The following is a 13,521-nucleotide window of genomic DNA, read 5'->3' on the forward strand; positions in this document are numbered from 1 at the left end:
CTGACTGAATTTCTTTATGGAGCAGTTTCCGAATCTCCTGGAATGTGGAAATTCGATCGTTGGCAACCTGATTATTCTTGGAGATTTCAACTTTCACTTAGACTGTTCCGGAAACCCAAACACATCAAAACTCCTAGATGCCTTCAATGTTTTCAACCTCAAACAGTCATTTAACCAACCCATCCATAAACATGGTCACATTTGAGACTAGATTCTTCATAGACCTGATGATAACATTATACTGTCCTCCCTGGCATCCCATGAACTTTCATCAGATCACCTCTGCATTACATGTCATCTTGACGTATCAGTCCATAACCATCCACCTTTATCTGCTACTAAGAGACACCTCCGTATGATAAATAGAACCAAACTAATGCATGACATCCAAGCAAACATAACAATTTGTTTACCTCATACAGCAGAACAACTCGATAACTGCCTGCTTTCATTGCTCGACAAACATGCCCCAGCTACCAAGTGCAGAGTATCAATTCAAAAGTATTCTCCATGGTATACCAGTGTTAGGGACCAGCTTCGCACTGCTAATAGAGACCGTCGTAAAGATGAGAGGCTTTGGCTTTCCACCAGACTCACTATTGATAAGCACATCTATGAAGCCGCTAAAAAGAATGTCACAAATATAGTCCGTGCAGCGAAATCAGCTCACTATACCACTATGATCATGGAAAGTTCTAGTTGCAAAGATCTCTTCGAGATTACAAACAAACTAATGTCAAGGAACAAATCAACACCACTTCCAACTACCTTCTCTCCAGTTGACCTTCCGGACATGTTTGCAAATTACTTCAGTTACAAAGTACAAACCATTAGAGACAAGCTTGACACCACAATTTCAATTGACTCGTCGTCACCATACAGTTGGGATACAGAATTTGACCCGCAACCATTAGCAGCATTTGAACCTGTCTCTATGGATTTCGTACGTACAATCCTGATGAAGAGTGCACCAAAGTCATGTGAACTCGATCCAATTCCAACATCACTGCTGCTTGAGTGCTTAGATCCATTATTGCCTTCACTAACTGATGTTATTAATACCTCACTCTCATCCGGGGAATTCCTATCATTTTTCAAAACTGCCATTGTAAAACCTCTGCTGAAGAAACCATCACTAGACCATAACGATTTAAAGAACTACTCACCAGTTTCTAATCTCCCATTCATATGGAAAAATCTTAGAAAAGGTTGTTCTATCCCATCTTGTATCTCATCTGAATTCAAACAGTCTTTTTAGCAATGTACAATCTGCATATCGCCCTTGCCACAGTACTGAAACTACTCTTCTAAAAGTAGTTAATGACATTCTTTCTGCTTTGGATAGCGGAAAGATTAGAGTACTCACCCTCCTTGATTTGCCTGCAGCATTTTACACAATAGACCATGATATATAACTTCACCGTCTCCAGCATGTATTTGGCATTCATGATACAGCTTTACTGTGGTTTAACTCCTACTTGGTCAACAGGACACACATAGTGCCTGCAAATGGAATGCACTCCATCCCAGTTGATCTATGATGTGGTGTTCCACAGGGGTCTGTTCTTGGGCTTGTTCTCTTCATTATATACACTTAGCCTCTCTCAAGTGTCATACTTCATCATCCAGTGTCTCACCAATTGTACGCTGATGACACCCAAATATACAAATCTAGCCACCCAACTGAAGTTGATGCTACTATCCAAGGTGTAGAGAGGTGCATTTCTGATGTTTAATCATGGATGACATGTAACAAGCTGCAGATGAATGATGATAAAACGGAGGCATTCTGATCACAACAGAAAGACTTTCTCATTCACATCCTATCCCTCGAACAATAAATATCAGCAACACCAACATTAAATTAACACAATCAGTACGAACCCTAGGTGTTACTCTGTACATTACCCTTACATTGCAACAACATGTCATGAACATGTGAAAGGCTGCATATCTTGAGCTGAGACGCATCAGCTCCATTCGCAAATATCTTTCAGTTGATGCCACTATAACACTTGTGTGTTCATTAGTACTTTCAAGACTGGACTATTGTAACTCAGCTACTTAGAGTACCACGATCAGAGCACACCTCACCGCTGCTCTGTGCGCTATACTGGCTATCCATTCGATCCAGAATCAAACACAAAATTTGTTCTCTGTGCTATGTTTCACTGACGGACTCTAGTCCAACATACCTATCCGACCTCACCCATGTGTACACACCAGCAAGATACTTACGCTCCACTTCTGACAATCGTATACTCGTTATTCCCACTATAGGTGTTGTCTAATGTTGTAAAACTCTTAAAGCTTCTAATAATTAGGCGCTATACAAAGTCCTCATTATTATTATTATTATTATGGTCGGATTTCGGAATTAATATACCCACCAATGTACAATTCATTGACGTATAATTTGAGCTTCGTATATCTTGATGCGGTTGATGGTGTTGGGTGTTGCTGGAAGACTTAGTTGTTAAATTTACTGAGACAAACCTTGTATAACATATTTGTTTTCTTCATAGCAGCTTTAGAAGTTAAATTATTTAGCACACATACATCTTTATTTGTTTAATAGATCCTATAAAGACTGCTGTCCCGTTACATGCACATTTACTTTAGCCAGCAATTTTATCTGCAAACATGAAACTGTACATATTATTACTAAGGAAGGGACGGAGAGTGTGGTATTAGAGGTGTAAATTTACAAAGTTCTCTGATTGCATTTGTGATTGAGTATAGTCCCTCTTTGTAAATTTATCCCATTCTTTCCCAGCATATATGGCTGTTTATAATTGTTAGAGAAATTTCATCGGAACTTCCATGATATCTGATAGTTTACGATTGGGAAGTTAAATAAGCTTCGAAGTTTCTCTAAATGTCCTAACTTTACAAAGTCTTAGTGTCCAAGGAGATTCCGGTTTTTGTACTCGCCTACCTTCAGGTATTACACCTGATGTTTGTAAAATGGCTTTTATGTACTTTTGTTTCTAATTTTTAATTTTGGTAGAAAGTGTCACACTCGTCATTTTTGTTATTATTTTACAATAAAAATTTGTTTTAATCATTGCATGTTTGTTGCTCTCTCTCATTCGATGGGTAATTCTTTTCTGGGTCTCATATTGGGCTCTGTAGTTTTGTCCGCGTCTGTTTGTTATTCTATAGTTTAATTTCCATTTTCATATCATACAGATTAATCATTTTTAAATTGTATCTCATCTAAATTCAAACAGTCTTTTAAGCAATGTATAATCTGCATATAGCCCTTGCCATAGTACTGAATCTATTCTTCTAAAAGTAGTTAATAACATTCTCTCTGTGATGGATAGCGGAAAGAATACAGTCCTCACCCTTCTTGATTTATCTGCAGCATTTAACACAAAAGGCCATGATATATTACTTTACTTTACAGTCTCCAGCATGTATTTGGCATTCATGATACAGCCTTACTGTGGTTCAAGTCCTACTTGGGCAACATGACACAAATTGTATCTGCAAATGGAATACACTCCAGCCCATTTGATCTATGTTGTGGTGTTCCAAAGGGGGTCGGTTTTTGGACCTGTTCTCTTCATGCGATACACTCAGTCGCTCTCAAGTGTCATATATCATCATCCAGTGTCTCACCAATTGTACGCATCAGCTAAATTCGCAAATATCTTCAGTTGATGCCACTAAAACACTTGTGTGTTCATTAGTACTTTCAAAACTGGACTATTGTAACTCAATTATGTCTGGTTCATCTCAATATCTGCTCCAGAAACTTCAAAAAGTTCAAATTACAGCTGCTGGGATCATACTTAGAGTACCACGATCAGAGCACACCTCACCGCTGCTCTGTACCCTATACTCGCAATCCATTCGATCAAGAATCAAACACAATTTTTTTATCTGTGCTACGTTTCACTGTCGGACTCTAGTCCAAAATACCTATCCGACCTCACCCATGTGTACACACCAGCAAGATACTTACGCTCTTCTTCTGACAATCGTATACTCATTACTCCCACTATGAAAACAGAGTCATATGGACAGCGTTCTTTTGCATACCAGGGCACAGCAACGTGGAATGAATTTCCCACTGACTTAGACACAAAGACACTGATCACATTCAAGAGGGCTCTCAAAACTCACTTATTTCGACTGCAAGAACAAACTTAAAGACCTTATAATGTTTCCTACCTTAAACATTATCAGCATGTTTTTTTAATGTTTTCTAATTTCATGGTGTTTTTTATTGTTGTTGTTGTTGTTGTTGTTCTAGGTTTAAACGCCATTTTTCAGCACAAGATAGGCTATACATGGCGGCCAGTATAACTGGTGGAGGAAGAACCCTGGAAAACCCAGGGAAGAACCACCGACCCACGAGAAGCTACTGGCAGGCTTTCCCACGTACCCACGCTAGCCGAGCCTTGGACTCGAACACACGCAGACAGAGGTGAGATGGCAGTGATCCGGAACGGTGAGCGCTTTAGACCACTCGGCCACTCAGGGCCCCGTTTTTTTATTGTGATCATATCATTATATGTTTTTATCTTATAGGTGTTGTCTAATGTTGTAATGCGCTTAGAGCTTCTAAAGATTAGACGCTATACAAAGTCCTCATTATTATTATTATTATTTTCTCCAAGATACAAATGCATCGAATAAAACATTTTTTTTTCTAACTATTTCTGTGCGTTTTTCATTTTGTTATATTTCCTCTCTTACGGTTTATTGGAATTACTCTGTTTAATAGCTATTAAACAAAATGTAGCGCTAATACAAGTAATCCTAACACGAATAAGTTTAATCCATAAAGTACCAAGCATCATTAAGTTTGGCATTTGCTTTCTTATATCTGTGATATATTCAAATCATCAATTTGTAGATAGTTGTTCCTCTGATAACAAGATTGATTAGATACTAAAATTTATCTTGCATTTCGTTATCTGCGACAGTTAATCGAAATGTTATAGAATAAATACAACATCTCAGTGGTCCACAAATTTTGTTTGTCTAACAGTACATTTGAGATTGGCCGACAGCAACCACTACTAGTTACAAACATTTATCAGTCTTTCGATACAAATAACGTTCACGTTCTTGCAAATTCATAATTGTAAGGTACGTTCAATAGTCATATTATGGACTTCATTATCCAGTATAACCTCTTTCCGTAAAACGTATAATCTAATTACTAAATTTAGGAGCCTAGAACACGTGCACCCCAAAAAGCCTTGGCGGTCGCAATGGCCGCGTTAGGGACTATTGCAATATCTGTTACACGAAGCAACACAACGTTATACAGATTCACGTCTATAATATCATGGCATATTTTGAAAATAGAATACACTACTTTGAATGTGTATGTGTGTGTATGTGTGTGTGTGTGTGTGTGTGAGAGAGAGAGAGAGAGAGAGAGAGAGAGATTACGGAGCGATGATGATCATCATCACTCTGTGACCTGACGATTATTATTTGCTATGCTAAAAGGGAACAGCTGTTCTCATTTGCGATAGACATTGCAACATTACGTCAAGAACCACATGTCTATGCCAAGCTATTATATACTTGATAAATATTCTTTGTATGGAGCTTTGACAGAAACAAGATTTACTCTTCAGATAACAAAGCCGTTTCCGAATTAGGAGAACTTGACGTAACACGTACTGACCTCAAGCTTAATAATAGACCGAGTGGACATTTTCTTAAATCCCAAGCACAGGCTTTACAGGCTTTGCTACGTGTCGCGAAGTATCACTATTTAGAGTTAACTGAAGACGATGTTTCCGGAGAGAATTACATTTATTTTTTAACAGCTTGACAAATTTAAAAATAAAAAGCGTTGGTTATGTGTGTCAATATAGTCAATTATTTCTGAAGCAGAATCTTTAAAAAGCCCCAGAAGCAATATCACCTTAACATGGAATCGGGTCACAAACTAGCACTTCAAGTTCAGTAGCCACGAATGTAGTTCTATGTTTTTTAGAACACTTTTTTAAAAGGTAATTGTTTTTTCTTGAGAATGTGAGCTTATGGTGTGGTTGTCTGTTTATATTTTGGCGAAACGTCACAGTGAGTAATAAGGCATTGTTGAAGATCCGGAAGTGAAATCTGTGTTGCATTGCATTTTGCTTTGTTAATAGGCCAGCCTTTCAATAAAATGCCGGTGAACCTTTAACAAGAACTTCACCGTGATGCTATTTTGAAGGTATTTTAGATTAACATATGACCTGAATTGATTGTCACGCAGTGGAAAGTTCAGTACTGCGAAACAAATGTAGAGAAGATATAGCAAAATTTATTTGTGTTCTCTGTCCATATGTAACAGCCTCAATAACTAACTTCTGGCTAGAACATCAAAATGCGAAAGAGTCAAGGAGTGTAAAATAGTAATCCGCTGCATAAATATTTCTTAAAATTCTGCAATTACTTTTATTCTTTTTTGAATTTTGTCTTGATAATAACTGTGTGCCATACTATTTTTTAGATGATTGTTTTCCTCTAAATGTATATTGAGATTGTGATTAATAATCTAATTCATTTGTTTCGATTGGACCAATCAGTCCTATAATAAAACAGTTTCAACAATGAAACGTAAGAAAAAAAAACAGTTAGGTGAGTATAAATTATTAAGCAAACGAATAGACGTAACAACAAAGTGAAGGATTGGTAGGACAAAGAAACGAAAGAACAATATATGAATGCAAGAAGAGAAAGACAAATAGGACACTTGTGAAATATATAAATTTAGACAGGTATGACAACAAATCAAAGAAAATTAAGGGCCACGCCATTTCACAAAGTGAACATTGTAACTTTACGGAAATCATGAATACAAACGGAAGATAAAAAATTATGACAATGAACTGTAGTAAGTAGTTTATTGGGTGTTTCATTTACTGTTTTCGTAGACCAGTAATGAAACAATTATCTTCTTATCCGGTAAAATACAAATCTTCTCAAATCTGAACACGTAAAGACTATAAAACAAGTTTGTGCTTGTCTTATCTGCTAAATTTAGTCAATATTTTATCATCTTTGAGTGATATTTTGTACACTTTGATATGAACAAAGCAACATAATTTAGATAAAATATGACACATATTAGCGAAATCACTGTATTGTGTACACTCGAATTTCGTTCTGTTTGTCGGAAAGCAGTAGCGTGGTGCATACCGGATCTTGTGGAAAATGACATCAAATTCTATTTATAGCAACACTTGTAAATTGGTAACCCGTCCTGTTCTAGACAAAGCCGGAATAAACTCAAAATTTCTCAAAGAAAAACGAGAACATGTGTAAAGACGACTGCCCTGCTGTTGATAAAAGATCAGCAACTATTGCAATGACAAGGGATCGTACGCATCGCTCATTTTTGGTTCTCGCCAATAAAAGATAGCTATTGATTGGATGATCGAAGGATAATGATATAATCTCAATACGATATTTCATTCGAAGAGAAAACCATGTCTGGTCTATGAACTCTTGGTTAAAATGCGCGAGCCACAGTGTGAAACAATGTGACAAATGACATTCAGATGGGATCAAATTGGTGAGACTAACATTAAAGAAATGGATGTGTAATATTTTTGCTGTTTTCATGAAACAATATCGCTACTTGACCAATGGTCTTCACTTTGACAGTTTACTTTTTGCTGAATAAGTTAACGCCAAATGGCTTTCAGACACGTAAAAACGTGAGGTGCCTTGTGACATTATCTTATGTAGGCACTTGCCTATCATTACTATAAGATTAAGTTGTGTGGTCATAACTTCTTATATATATATATATATATATATATATATATATATATATATATATATATATATATATATATATATATATATATATATATATAGTACAAATCATATGGCGAATAACAATCCTTTCCATTTCACTAGATCCAGGAAGGGATCACGTGTGTCAGGGACTGATAAGAGATAAATGCAATAAACTGAGAACGAACAGTGCGAAACTAATATCTAACTAGCCTGAGCACTTTCCACCCTATAATGAGTATTTTTCAAAGACAAATACAAAACATAGACAAGACAAGCAAATAAAACACAAAAACGGTTATATTTGCGAAACTTTACATGGCTATTTCTACAGGAATTAAACTTTTTAACTTTATTATGTTTCAACTAGTTTATTTTAGCTTGTTGTTGATACTCGAAATTAGTTGTATTGACCTAGAAATTGATGAGTAATAACGACATCTGTTATTTTATGTAATTCTATATAAGCGCAAATTATATCCCGGATATTTCATTGTTATGGCAGTCAAAGGCTATTAAGCAAATTTAGATAATTTTTTAAAAGAAAATATATCGGCTGCAAAAGACAATTTTAGTTGTGCATGGTTGTCTTGTTTTAGTCTTCTTGGTTTAAACCGCTTGATTTCAATGTTCTAAGGTGGCGTATCCAGTAAGATTCCTTTTATTTCCTGGTTTTGGTAACTCCAGCTGGGGTTGTGAGCAATTGCAATAAGTGTTATATCACTGAAAGTGTAGCCAGGGGAAAGGTGTTCTGCGACCGGGCTTCTGTACAGCTTCTTTGTCATCCAATCAGAGCTATGAAGGCTGATCCTTTTGTGTAGCTTTTCAGTTTCTCCGACATCCTGAAGGCTACAGATGTTACATGTGATGAGATAAAGAACATTCTCTGTTTTGCATGGTTTGTTTGGACCATGTATAATTAGTTTTTCTCTAGTCAATTAGCTAAAAAGTATCCTGGTCTCTATCATATGTTGCCAGGCTTTGCACCTTTTATTCATAGTTTATATTAAAATTATTGTTTTTTTTGATGGGCTAGATTCACTAAGGTGGTCTTGATTAGTGATTGGCGTTAGCTTCGCCCTGACTAGAATGTCCTTGATGGTGTTTGGTCTCCGGTAGGCTACAACAGTAGAATCGGTGCAGATTACGCATAGGTTTCCAGGAAGGGTCCATAGTACATAAGAAAATGTCCCTCTTTGGCCGCTCCCCTCGTAACTTATCTATTGTTTCGACCAATATCATGTGATGAAATAGAATGCATTTTCGCTTTCAAGAATTTCTGACGATTAGGCGTGCTTTGATGTCTATACTTTGGATATCATTACGATACTAGGGTGCCAGTGGAAGCACAATACCAAGCAGCAACGCTAGAATTAAGTTACAGCATAAATGAATTTAAACTTCATAGTAAAAGTGAATCCATACTTTTTTCTGCTCTCAAGAATCAAAATCAACATTTTACTAGATTGTTTTCGACATAGTGCAGTCTTTTGTCCTGTGGCAATTTCTTTTTTCGTGCCTCATTTTTGCGACAATTTTCTGAAGCTCTTTGTCGTGAACATTTCCCGTAACTTTCTTTAATATATCATTATATATTATTTGTTGTTATTTTGGGTACGTTATAAGTCGATGTTGATTCATCAAAGTCGTCATTAAAGCATAACAACAACATCAGCAATACATACATACATACATACACACATACATACATACATACATACATACATACATACATACATACATATATACATACATACACACATACAGACAGACAGACAGACAGATAGGCAGACATACATACATACATACATGCATACATACATGCATGCATGCATGCATGCTTGCATACATACACATACATACATACATACATACATACATACATACATATATACATGTAATTGTTTCAAAACTTTTCTGTACCAACTAGTCACTACTGAGGGTCGGCAAAACGTGTGGATTTTACGCGTGGCGTAACTATTTAATGTACAGTATCCATGGTTGCTTTGCACAGGAGACCTAAAAGCTACTGGTCATACTCCAACATTTATTGTTTTACATCAGACTTGCATTAAATGATTAAAAGTAGTTACACTCGCACAAAAGAATAAAAAAATTATGAAGTGTAAGGAAGAAATAATATTTTAATTACTGGAAATAGAAGTGTAAAACGCTGTTACTTCCCCTTAGCTAAGATTTCCAACCTATAGAGGACGCCAACCGGAAATGACGCAATTTACTCCCACAAGACGAAGTACATGGTTCTTGTTGTCGAAAAATTAAACACTATAAACTATGAATAGGGAACATTTAAATGAAACTATTGAAAACTAATTTATTGTTCAGCCTTATATCGACGTGAGAGTGTGTTGCTTTCAAAACTCCTCCATTGTTTCGATTTATTTTTGCTGGCTTCCTTATGTCTGTCAATTTCGTAAACAAAAGAAAAAAAAGGAAGAAATCGGCATACTTAAAAAAATCCAAAGGAACAACGTTGGCTTCCTTATGTCGGCAGACTTAAAAAAAAAAATAATTCTGTACACTTAAAGAATCAAAAATCTGTTTCCGGGGATGGCTTGCTTTGTAATAAAATAGCTTTGTATTTGATATCATGTCGGTAAGTTTAAGTAAGGAGTTTATTGCTCGCTCCCATTTGTGTTTATTCAACTCCCGAGCTTCTATTTCTTTGCCGTATGTAATTATTATTGATGTGTGCAGGGTAAACACAACAATAACTTTAATAATACTTTTGTAACCCATGCTAACGAAAATATTATCATTTGCACTCACAGTGAATGTATTTTCAAATAATTTTAATTTTTGCGAGATTCCGTTGTATAGTTAACCTGGACACAATCCAATCTTGGTCATTTTGCACCTTATAACTTATTATGCGTCAATGGCATGTACTTTAAAGCCATCGGACGATATTCTCGTCTCTTTTGCGATTTTGTTATCTGACATAAGAGATACACACTACCGTAAGGATGTATACGCCTGCCAGCATTCGCTACATATAGGGAGTTCGTGCATATGTTTTTTTTTTTCTTTAATATATTTCTCATGATTAAAAACGAAGGAATAAATGATAACAATGTAAGGTTAGTTTCTTTCATTTAATTTTAAATAAGTGTTTGTTTATCTATTTTATTGAACCGTACGGGGGGGGGGGGCACAAATTCAAAACAAAATTATTTTCTTTCTTATTTGTATGGAATAATGGAGCATATATGATTGACAATATTGACTAGTAATGACAAGCTTTCAGTTTATCGCCATAAACACTAAGACATCAACTTGAAAAGAAGAAAAAAACATGCCCGGCGCTAGGGAAAGGCGAACGATGCAACCGCCTCGGGCCCCTCGCTTTGAGGAAATAAACTCCGGAATGCAATCTTTTTGCTTGGGGCACTGCCCTCATCGCTTGTTGCCTTGGGCCCCGAATGCTGCCTTGGGTACATGGAGTATTGCAATCACAGGTAACAATTACGAAATTATTCAATTATCAGTTTTGTGTCATCACCGTCTTATTAGAAGATCCTAACGTCTAACAAAGAACTATATGTGACTCTGTTTTGCAATTTGAAATCAGAAAAAGAAAGAGAATTGCAATCGTTGAAGATATAAATATAAAAACAGAAAAACTTAGATGAATTATATAGTGCTTTCAGACACCTGTATTACTTATGAGTACATTGCAGAACTTAAAATAAATTTAAAACTTTCAGTGAGCAAAGTGGTTACCATACCTGTAACGGTGAAGATAAAAAAAACTTGCATTCGCTTTCCTGGGAAAAATTTCTGGAGTACGTCTATCCTCACTCCATAAATAGCCGAGGCGACTAACACAACCCTTGCATCACAAATGATACGCTGTTACACTAAAAAAGTCCATATGTAGGATGATGCGATCTGGTCTATAGCTCAAAATCTCTTCACACCTGCATACGTGCAGTTTGTACTTGATTGACATAGGGCATCAGAACAAGTAGCATACATATATCTTTATAATGATAACATAAACATGCTATCTTAGGATTCGACCAATGTGTTAATATTACAGTATGAAAAGGAACTACTGCAATTTCATTTGTAAAATTATCAGTAGTGCCATAATTATCACCGTAGTCATCGTCATCATTATAATCAGATATCATCATCATCAACGACTGCTTTTTAGTGATGATGATATCCAACACAAAAGTAGGAACATTAAACATTATTATTATTATTATTATTATTATTATTATTATATAAAATAGCAAGGACATATTTTCGGCGAAAGCATGTTTCATGAGAGATTCATCTGACCTTAGTTATCAACAGAAGTAATAGAAATAAACGTGTTGTTTGATAAAATAGCGAAAATACCATGTCCAAATATATTTCTTCTTTCGCAACAAATTACACATGTCGCTTTGGTAGTAAACGCGCGCATGCACAAAACCAATGATGGGAGTAGCTACGTATACTTAGGGGCTAAATTCAGGATCCGAAACCTTCATTATCATTTAATCATCCCTTTAAAGCTAAACCATATCGCTTTTCCTCACTCTTGTAAGTGAAGTTTAGTTAGCAAAAGAAAACAGTGGGTGATGCCAAGACGGGTGGATCAGCAAATGCACTATCATTCGGACAACAGACAGGCCATACATAATACGAACGAAAAAGTGGTTATAACAACAACATCAATGAAAGAAACAAACCATGTTTCACAAACACGTATGTAGTCGAAGGTAATAAATAGCTGTCGTATATTTTTGTTCATGGATGAATGGCATTAGATATACCATATAGTCATAAAAGTGGTGGACTTTTCGACAGATTAACGACAGTAACACGACCTTAAAAATCATAACAATTTTGCAATGGAGGTTCTATATTGGAACAGGAATCAGCAAGTGTTAAAGTACTGTACAAAAGTAAAGAAAATCTGGAATGGAAATTTGCACATTCAAGAAATGAAAATATCGGAACTGTCGTGAATTTTGCAGATTAAATGAGCAGGATACGAAATTAATACTTCTAAATATTTGCCTGAATATTATTTTAAATGTACTTACCAAAAATAGCAAGTGAGACGTCATTAGTCCATGATTTCACATTCCTAATTGAAAATGCAAAATGACTTCCTACTGTACACAGCGAAATTCTAAAGATACAGTAAATACGATGTTCAAGTACACAGGGGGCCCTGTCTAAATAAGACCATTAATACAATGGTACATCTGTTACCTTTCCCATATTTAGCTACCAGCAGATTTTCAAAATTAACTGACAGCTATGTAGATAGTCTGCGTTTCATAGTTTATCAAAGTAGAACAGATGTTCCATACCAAAAGAATGTCCTAACGAGCCAAATATCAACGAATGAGAAACCTTCAAAATCGATTAAAACCCAGAATCATGTCTGTATAGTTAACATCCTTGTATTTGACTCTTTTTCGGGTTGCTGAGACGAGGATCAATATATGGAATTGTGAATGTTGTGATAAAATATGACCTAATGATACAATATTTCCCATTCATTCTCAGACTGTCTCCATCCAATTTGTCTGCTACAAGCTCACCTGATGTCCATCTAGAGGACAAGGTGTTAGTTATGATTGACTCTATCAACACAAAAACAAAAACTTAACGTCTACCACCATCATAACAACAACTTCAACAGCATCAATAACGACAACCATAAAAAGAACAATAACACTGGTCAACAGTGAAATCATTACTGACTTGAAAAGGCCCTAATCTGTAGTA

At 35.9% G+C, this 13,521-nt stretch overlaps 1 protein-coding gene across 1 annotated transcript in view; it reads right to left on the minus strand.

Moving 5' to 3' along the window:
- LOC149776761 (beta-1,4-galactosyltransferase 4-like) overlaps positions 1-13,000 on the minus strand; it is a 54,104-nt gene extending 41,104 nt beyond the window's left edge. The window contains exon 1 of the mRNA XM_089942580.1: positions 12,828-13,000. The gene's annotated coding sequence lies outside the window, so the exon portion shown is untranslated. The remainder of the gene's footprint in view (positions 1-12,827) is intronic.
- Between the last annotated feature and the right edge of the window lie 521 nt (positions 13,001-13,521).

This window comes from Sinohyriopsis cumingii, chromosome 18 (genome assembly GCF_028554795.1).
Source record: "Sinohyriopsis cumingii isolate HCF-2022 chromosome 18, ASM2855479v2, whole genome shotgun sequence".
NCBI lineage: Eukaryota > Metazoa > Mollusca > Bivalvia > Unionida > Unionidae > Sinohyriopsis > Sinohyriopsis cumingii.